At 43.9% G+C, this 9,317-nt stretch overlaps 1 long non-coding RNA gene across 1 annotated transcript; it reads right to left on the bottom strand.

The window, feature by feature from the left end:
• Positions 1–3,155: 3,155 nt before the first annotated feature.
• Positions 3,156–5,859, bottom strand: LOC110491873 (uncharacterized). Its single transcript, XR_016487239.1, has 5 exons — positions 5,104–5,859; positions 4,672–4,802; positions 4,229–4,318; positions 3,590–3,735; positions 3,156–3,298 (listed from the first exon to the last, which is right to left on the bottom strand). It is a non-coding gene; the product is annotated as an uncharacterized LOC110491873 (long non-coding RNA).
• Between the last annotated feature and the right edge of the window lie 3,458 nt (positions 5,860–9,317).

Below are 9,317 nucleotides of genomic sequence, written 5' to 3'. Positions count from 1 at the left end.
GCACAGTCATTTCATCAAGTGCTAAGGGATAGATACATCAAACCTGCATCAGTATCGGTTGTAAAGCATTTAGTGTTGAACCAACACACCAGTATCTCCACCATTGGTTCTATGTTGACATGCTTCATTCGGAGATGAAACAGTGTTGGTGGGTACGATTTTACCAATACGATTTTACCAGTTTTATGCCACGATTTTGTCGTCCCGGACAAAAGTTTGCAGAATGTTACAGAACTGTAGCAAATGGTACAATCTGGCCAGGTTGACATTAAGATTTTGATTGGGTAACACCGAACAGTGTGATGTAATAATCGTAAAAGACTGAATCCGACGTACAGTCTGGGAAATACTTAATAGTGTATAGCCCCCCCATCTGGGCGGCTGTGGAGCATCAAAGTCGCCTTTAATTCCTAGGACAACGTGGGTAATCGTTTCCGTGTCGGTACATACCATCCACATATTTGCAATGCCTTAATGCTAAATAAATGAAGACCCATATGGTCTGACTAGACAACTTTTTGAGATGACTTTTTGGCTTACAAATGCCACAATCAAGGTTTCATTGCTAGGCCAACCAGCAACTGAGTTACTGAATAAAAAAAAAATAGGTGACAAGAAATGGGAAAATATCTTCAAAATTTCCTGACTTAAGTGTATAATACAATGGCCCCAGAAATCTACTACTTCTACACCAAAGCGATGGAATAGAACAGGCTACGTGGTGCACAGGAGTCATTTTATGGGAAATCTTGGAGAGGTGAGAACCAGATGGAGAAATTGAAAACTCTGAGCTGCTGGCTCCCGTCATTCATCATCATCAAGGCAGGGAGAAATTGAAAACAGGCCACTGAGAGAACGCTATTCCAGACGGATGGATGAAAGGGGGCAAACGCACAATTAAATGGCTGGAAAACAATGGCTGGAAATACAACACTAGCATAAAAGACAAGGGCGAGAGGAGGGATGGAAAAGATGACAGGAGATATGAAAGAGATATGGGATGAGGGATGTGTCAACCATTATTTGATTGGTGTAATGACTCTCATAAAGGGGTCGTTAAACGTCCTAGAGTCGTCAGTGGTCAGCCATGTCTTTAGTGAGGCTTTTAGGTTCTCAAATACACCAAAAGAAAAACGAAATAATAGGTAATGGAAGAACTAAAACCGAAGTGTAAGCTATGAATTTGCATTGAGGTGGACACCTGTTCTGTGTTATAACTCAAAACAGACTCCAATTTGGGAAAGGTGAAGTCTGCCAATGCTACAGTGACTAGGCCTAAGCAAGAAGCAAAAAAAGCATTCACTATGGCCGGTCGTTCCATTCATTGCACATTCATTGTGTGTGCGGTACCAGACAAACAATGGTTACCCTTTTCAGGAAACGAGGTGCATGTCGCAAGTCACAACTTCACAGAGGAGCCATTTGTGTTTTTTTTGCCAGAAATGCCTTCTGGGACATGTGAACTTTCATGTGCCTTAATAACAAACTTGTATGCCATCTGTAAATACAAATAAAATAGTTATATTACAAGCCTTGTTGGTTAAGCCACATAAAGACAGCAACCTTCCCACTAGCCATGATTGGCTGAGATAATGAGTGGGCTGGACATGCCGAGAGAAGAGTTCAGATTGGTCTGCCATATAGAGGGCTTGTGTCTATTTGAGCTGGTCAGTCTGTTGGTAATCCTGTCGAACACAGCTTTAAAGAAATGTGTTGTGTAGTAGAGCTGCATAAGTGTTGCTCTCCACTTTCTGGAGGATCGAGTTTTGAAAATCAGTTGAATTAGAGTATGATAGTTAAAGAGATAGAGAAAACACCTGTCTCTGGATTACATCTTCAAACTATGGGCAGCCGCGGTATGGCATTCCTGACAGGGAGACGCGTCCATCATGCATCATGATGTAAACAGGTAAGATAGTCTAGCGTTAGCTAGCTACATTTTCCGATATTACACAGTTCACTTTCTTTTGACAGAAAGTGGTTACATTTCAAGCTGAAGTGTACTGTTAGCCAGCTAGCTAACGTTGGCTGGCTGGCTCCCTAGCTGATGCTATTATTTGTTTCCCAGAGCTGTTTGCTATTCTAGTTAGAGCCTAATGTTAGCTAGCTAACATTGAACCTCGTTGGTTAGCTCCCAGCAGATTCATGCAGGGTAGTAACGACATGATTTGGCACCATGTTCATTGTTGTTTAACTAGCTAATGTTACCTGGGCGGCAGGTAAAGTTATGTTAAGTTAAGTTATGTGTGTGATCTTACACATTGTTTACCTAGCTAGGTTCATTGTTACCTAGCTAGCTAGCTACATGTCTTAAGCTAAAGTGTACAACACCCGTTGAATATGGCAGGTGTCAGTAAACATTGGCAAAAAAGCGTAATGAAATTGTTGCCAGCGGAGCAGGTTAGGCTGTTTTCGTGTTATCCAGAGGGAAACAAACCATCGGCCAGTGTGTCAAGTGTGCACTCTGAACGCTCTGAGAGCGAAACGAGATGGGTGGGGCTAAAGCTTAAGAGGGTGTGAATGATGCTGAATGGGTGTAGACAAAGAAGAGTTTTTCACTACATACCAAAACAATTCTCGAAAGTGAGTTTACATGTTGATCAACTTTCAAAGCAGAATTACTTTCCCATTGTTCCTCAAATGCAGTGTATGATATAGCATTTTGAAACCTCTTAGTCTCTACTTTTATCCAATGTAAAAAACTACATTTAGCTACATAAGACCAAATCCAGGTGGTGAGTCACATTTCATATGAAACGGAGGTATTCTTATTTCAGGGGAATGTACATCTCTTCTCCCCAACCATGTGCCATCACACGCATTCCACCAATACAGACACAGGGAAGCCAAAGAAAATGGCCATTAAAAGCACCACATCATCCATTCTAGCAATTTCGTGGTTAGGCTTCAAAGTAAAAGTGCAGTATGACCCAACAAAAGCAAGAGTTCAATAACCCAAGGGGAATTTGAAACCTTCCAGCCATACAGTAGGCGCACTGCCTCAGTAGCTACCCATAGAATGTTTCAACAATTGATGTTGGCTATTGCCAAGTCTGGGAAGCACAGGAAATATACAGCATGGACCCGCCAAACACTCCCCTATTCACTCAAAATGGATTCTGCTGATCATTGTGTTCTCTTATTGAGGTTCCTACCTGATGAGGGACTCTAGATTGAGATGAGAGGCACCCTTCTGGAAAACCAGCTCTTTTCAGTGGAGGGCCTTGGAATATGCATGGCATTTGGCAGCCTTTTCGCCAAGCAGAACAATGCCACTGTCTCTCAGAGGAAGAGGAACCTGAAAAAACACAGGACGTTCCTTAGATGGGTGGATTAATGATGTGGCATTGCTCTAAAGCAGGGTTCTCCAACTACGGGGCGAGCCACGGGGTGTGCAGGCCTTTATTCCAGTTTATCACCACACCTGATTCAGTTAATAAGGGCCCAGATTGAGGATAGTGATGAGTTTATTATTTTAATTAGGTGTGTTACTGCAGGGCTAGAACGAAAGCCTGCACACCAAGTAGCTCTATCCAGGACTGGAGCTTAAAACCCATTCTATAGGGCCCTGCTCTGAATGTGAACCCACCTTATTGCTGTGCTCCATGAACATGGCCAGATTGAGCAGGGTTTGGGTGAACTCGACGATGTCCTGGAAGTTGAGGGCCACCTCGATGTTGCGGATCAACTCATCCTGCTGGTCCTCACTCAGCTCCAACCAGCACGACAGGGAGGCTGTAATGAACAGATCACTAACGATGGATGGGAGAATAAACATCCATTAGATCAGATCACAATCAGTATGATGGATTCTGGGGGTGAATGTTTCATCGTAATAGTGATAGTTTCATTCATTAAGCATTTTTTGGGCTCAAATCACTGTTACAGAAATAATGTTTTTTTCTAATTGGATGCTTTGTGTATTTTGGTTAGATAGTTATGAATAAAGAATATTAAAAAATGTCATGCAATGGTGTTGTTTATACACTTTTAGTCAATTGTAAGTCACAGTGAATTGCAAGTATCTTTGAATTGTAAATCTGCTGAATGGCCACATCATATTGGCTAGGCTTCAGAAAAATAAAAACAGCCTGTGGATGCACCACCAGTAAAGATAGGTCAGCAAAAAAAATATGATTTGGTTTAAGGGTGGAAATGAGGACCTCTGTTGGAAAATGGGCGACTGCTTGGTGCTTGGAAGTGTGGTGGAGGGAGGGAATAGCTATACCTGGCCAGGGGAATGTAGATTTGGGCCAGCGACCATCACGAGTGCAGGACCACGCTCAGGCGCCTCAGCCACAATAATCACATTAATGCGCTTCATATGGTGTCAGTTGGGTGAGGGAAGAAATCAGCAGATCTGACAGGTCAGTGTCTCTCACTGTTTTGAAATGATTAGACGTGCTGTAACAAAGGCGCTTCAAAATCATTGTGCATTGGTGTCTTATGGAGAGAGAAATTTGGATGTAAACTGAGCAATACTGTCAAATACGTGTTTTATATATCCACCACAAACCGACTATTTGAAAAAGTACTTATCAACTCTGATCATGAAGTGATTTGATAATGAGCCTCTAAAACTAAAAGCACTACCTGTTTGAGGACAACAACAAAAAACAATTAGTTGAAATGGAAGCATAATTCAAGACACAGTTCAGGAATGGAAATGACATGTTATTTCTCCTGAGGGCCGTGGTGCTGACGTGGAGCTTCTTCACTGGCCCCGCCTCTGCTATGTCGCTCATTTTCCTGCGCAGCTGGATGATTAGAGGGTCCTCTTCCTCCTCTGCCAAAGTGTACCCCTGAGATAAACACGGTTACCATGATGATGCGCACACACACTCAGTGAGCCCAGGGCTTCTAAACATCTGTTCTGCCCACAAGTTTCATTTCCTTCCTGCAGAGAAACACACTGTAAGCAAGGTGCCTCAATTAATCCTGTTCTATTACACTGTCTGATTGGAATTATAATTGTTCAAACTTGCCTCGTGCGTTTCTCACAGATTCAAACTTGCCTCGTGCATTTCTCACAGATTGCCTCCTCGCTAATCTCAACATATTTCATAACACGTGCTGTCCAAAAACGTGAGACCAAAAACTGACCTTGACGATCCGACAGATGAGCACATCATAGCGCTGGTGTTTGATCCTTCAACATCACGTTGTTCACCATGGGGATAAAGATCTGGTACTAAAGCAAGGAAGGAGAGGAAAAGAGGAGAGATAAGAGACACCCATGACAGACTGGCGAATCTTTTGATGGTTTGATCAAAAGCTGCTGCGGGGCCAGACTTCCCTGCATGTGGTGGGGTTGGATTTCTAAGGGGAGGGTGACATCATCGACTCTTAAAGAGTAACCCTCCCTACTGCCGCTGTGGAACTTTGTGATGGCACAGCAGTCGATTGAAGGGGTGTGCGTGAATGACTATGGGTGAATGATGTGCAAGCCGAGAATCCCAGTGACTCTGAAACATGGATAAACAACACCCCAAACACAGTTCAGCTACCAAAGTGCACTGGGAGAGTGTTGACAAGCTGAGAGGAACATCGAAATGGGAGCACTTCTGCCCTAAGCCCACCCATCAAGAGGTTCCTGTGGTTGGCCCTCCTATGTTGAACATAATAAATGGCTCCCTATCCACCGATGTGTACCAAACTCACTAAAATTGGCAGCAATAAAGCCTCTCATGATAAAGCCAAACCTTGAACCAGAAAATATAAAAAACTATTGGCCTATATAACTATAACTATTGGCCTCCCATTTCTCACAAAATGTTTAGAAACAGCTGTTGTGCAGCAACTCACTGCCTTCCTGAAGATTAACAATGTATACGAAACGCTTCAGTCTGGTTTTAGACCTCATCATAGCACTGAGACTGCACTCGTGAAGGTGGTACATTACCTTTTAATGGCGTTAGACCGAGGCTCTGCATCTGTTCTCTTGCTCCTAGACCTTAGTGCTGCTTTTGACACCATCAATCATGACATTCTTTTGGAGAGGATAAGTTTTGGCCTGGTTTAGATCTTATCTGTCGGAAATATATCAGTTTGTCTCTGTGGATGATTACAAATCAACTGAAAATGTTGATGTTCCTCATGGTTCCATTTTAGGACCATTGTTGTTTTCACTATATATTTTACCTCTTGGTGATGTCTTTCGGGAAACATAAATGTTAACTTTCACTGCTATGCAGATGATACAAAGCTGTACATTTCGATGAAACATGGTGAAGCCACAAAATTGCACTCCCTGGAAGCCTATGTTTCAGACATAAGGAAGTGGAAGGCGGCAAATGTTTTACTTTTAAACTCGGACAAAACCAAGATGCTAGTTCTAGGTCCCAAGAAACACAGAGATCTTCTGTTGGATCTGACAATTAATCTTGATGGTTGTACAGTCGTCTCATATAAAACTGTGAAGGACCTCGGCGTTACTCTGGACCCGGATCTCTCTTTTGACGTGACATTGCAAAAATCTGAAGCTTTCTGTCCAAAAACGATGCAGAAAAATTGATCCATGCTTTTGTCACTCCTAGATTAGACTACTACAATGCTCTACTTTCCGGCAACCCGGGATAAAGCCCGAAATAAACTTCAGTGAGTGCTAAACACGGCTGCTAGAATCTTGACTCGAAACAAAATGTTAATCATATTTCTCTGGCTTCCTTTTAAGGCTAGGGCTGATTTCAAGGTTATACTGCTAATCTACAAAGCATTACATGGACTTGCTCCTACACATCTCTCCGATTTGGTCCTGCCGTACATACCTACACGTACACTACGGTCACAAGACGCAGGCCTCCTTATTGTCCCTAGAATTTCTAAGCAAACATCTGAAGGCAGGGCTTTCTCCTATAGAGCCCCATTTTTATGGAATGGTCTGCCTATCCACGTGAGAGACGCAGACTGTCTCGCCCTTTAAGACTTTACTGAAGACTCATCTCTTCAGTAGGTCCTATGATTGAGGCACTGGAGCAAGAACTGCTGTCTCTGCCTGGCCAGTTCCTCTCTCTCCCCTGGGATTCTCTGCCTCTAACCCTATTACAGGGGCTGAGTCACTGGCTTACTGGTGCTCTTCCATGCCATCCCTAGGAGGGGTGCGTCATTTGAGTTGGTTGAGTCACTGACGGGATCATCCTGTCCAGGTTTGGCGCCCCCCTCAGGTTCATGCCGTGGGGGGTGATCTTCGTGGGCTATACTCAGCCTTGTCTCAGGGTAGAAAGTTGGTGGTTTGAAGATATCTAGTGGTGTGGGGGCTGTGCTTTGGCAAAGTGGGTGGGGTCATATCCTGCCTGGTTTGCCCTCTTCAGGGGTATCATCGGATGGGGCCACAGTGTCTCCTGACCCCTCCTGTCTCAGCCTCCAGTATTTATGCTGCAGTAGTTTATGTGTCGGGGGGCTAGGGTCAGTCTGTTATGTCTGGAGTATTTATCCTGTCTTATGCGGTGTCCTGTGTGAATTGAAGTATGCTCCCTCTAATTCTCTCTCTCCCTCGCCCTCCCCTCCCGGACCTGAGCCCTAGGACCATGCCTCAGGACTACCTGGCCTGATGACTCCTTGCTGTCCACAGTCCACCTGGCTGTGCTGCTGCTCTAGTTTCAACTGTTCTGCCTGCGACTATGGAACCCTGACCTGTTCACCGGACGTGCTCCTGTCTCAGACCTGCTGTTTTCAACTCTCTCTACCGCATGTGCGGTCTCTAACACTGAATGCTCGGCTATGAAAAGCCAACTGACATTTACTCCTGAGGTGCTGACCTGTTACACCCTCTACAACCACTATGATTGTTATTTGACCCTCCTGGTCATCTATGAACGTTTGAACATTTTGGTCATGTACTGTTATAATCTCAACCCAGTACAGCCAGAAGAGGACTGGCAACACCTCATAGCCTGGTTCCTCTCTAGGTTTCCTCCTAGGTTCCTGTCTTTCTATGGAGTTTTTCCTAGCCACCGTGCTTCTACACCTGCATTGCTTGCTGTTTGGGGTTTTAGGCTGGGTTTCTGTATTGCACTTTGACATCGGCTGATGTAAAAAGGGCTTTATAAATACATTTGATTGATTGATTATGAACACATTTCCTCCATCCAGCCCAGATAGTTAATGAACAGAGTGTGACAACAAAACCTAAGACCCTGGCACTTTGTATCTAAGAAAGTAGGCCCCATTTCTTCGGTACAGTAAATTCTATAGTACAAATTGGTAAGAGGTGGGAAAGAAAATTTAACATGGAATGAAAATACTCATGTGAATCAGAGCTGTACTAAAAATGTACGTTTTGGGAGGCAGCAACATGTGGAGCTAGTTGTCCAGGTTGGCACCTAACAGAGGAGCTGAAGACACAATAGAGCCAGTAGAGTTACAAAGGGCAATCTAAGGACCAGAGCTCATGGTACACCTAGTGGGAGCGACTGGTATAGGTAGAACACTATGCATCCTTATACTGGTATGATGGTCCAAAAATATAACAGGGCATGTGGTACGAAATAACTTGTTTTGCATCAGCAATGTCAATTGGGCGTTTGTATTTATAAAGCATACGGATGCAACCTGTACAGTATTGTTTGTGAGAAGTGATTGCCAATGCCAACATTCTCATCATCCAAAAGAGATTCTTCTTCTTCGTGGGTAGACCTTTTCTGTGGAACTAACTGATTTTCCTGTACACAATTTCTCAATGAGATGGGGCGGACAGCTCCCACGAATGATGGAGTTCTGTTTCCTTTTCTCTACTTGGACTAGGAAGGTAACCTGATTCTTTCTGGCTCTGCCATGACCCTCTGGTGATACGTATCGAGGTTAGACCTGCATCCCAAATGGCACCCAATTCCCTATATAGTGTACTACTTTTGAACAGAGCCCCCTTATTGGCTCTGGGGGAAAGTATGGCACTGTATAGGAAATCGGGTGCCATTTGGGACTTAACCCAGAATTCAGGTTCGAAAGACCATACCCAGACATCGTGTAGGGGGTTGAAACTAGCATGCTTCTGGTTAGCTGATATTCATCGCTGCCTTAGAGAAACAAGACAAGCGCTACAAAGGAGAGTTGAATAACTGTTGTGGGTTAGAGTGCGATGTTAACCCTATGGTCTATTTTCACCGCCGAGATTTGCTGTTTGAGGAAAACCTGTATTGTTGTCATTACTAAAATCGGTGAAATAGGAGAGTGCCAGCTATGCTTCATTGGCTGGGTTGTTGTAACGATGGTGCTTTGGCTAGAGTCAAAGAGTCACGGGGTGAGTTTTGATGGCAAACCCAAACAAATGGTAACTGGAAGAACAGGAAGTAAACTGGTCTGTGATGGAGAGCTGTTGT

This window comes from Oncorhynchus mykiss, chromosome 16 (genome assembly GCF_057628025.1).
Source record: "Oncorhynchus mykiss isolate SJ-2025 chromosome 16, ASM5762802v1, whole genome shotgun sequence".
In the NCBI taxonomy this organism is placed as follows: domain Eukaryota; kingdom Metazoa; phylum Chordata; class Actinopteri; order Salmoniformes; family Salmonidae; genus Oncorhynchus; species Oncorhynchus mykiss.
Note: the sequence above shows the minus strand (reverse complement) of the source record. Positions and strands in the feature narration are given on the sequence as shown.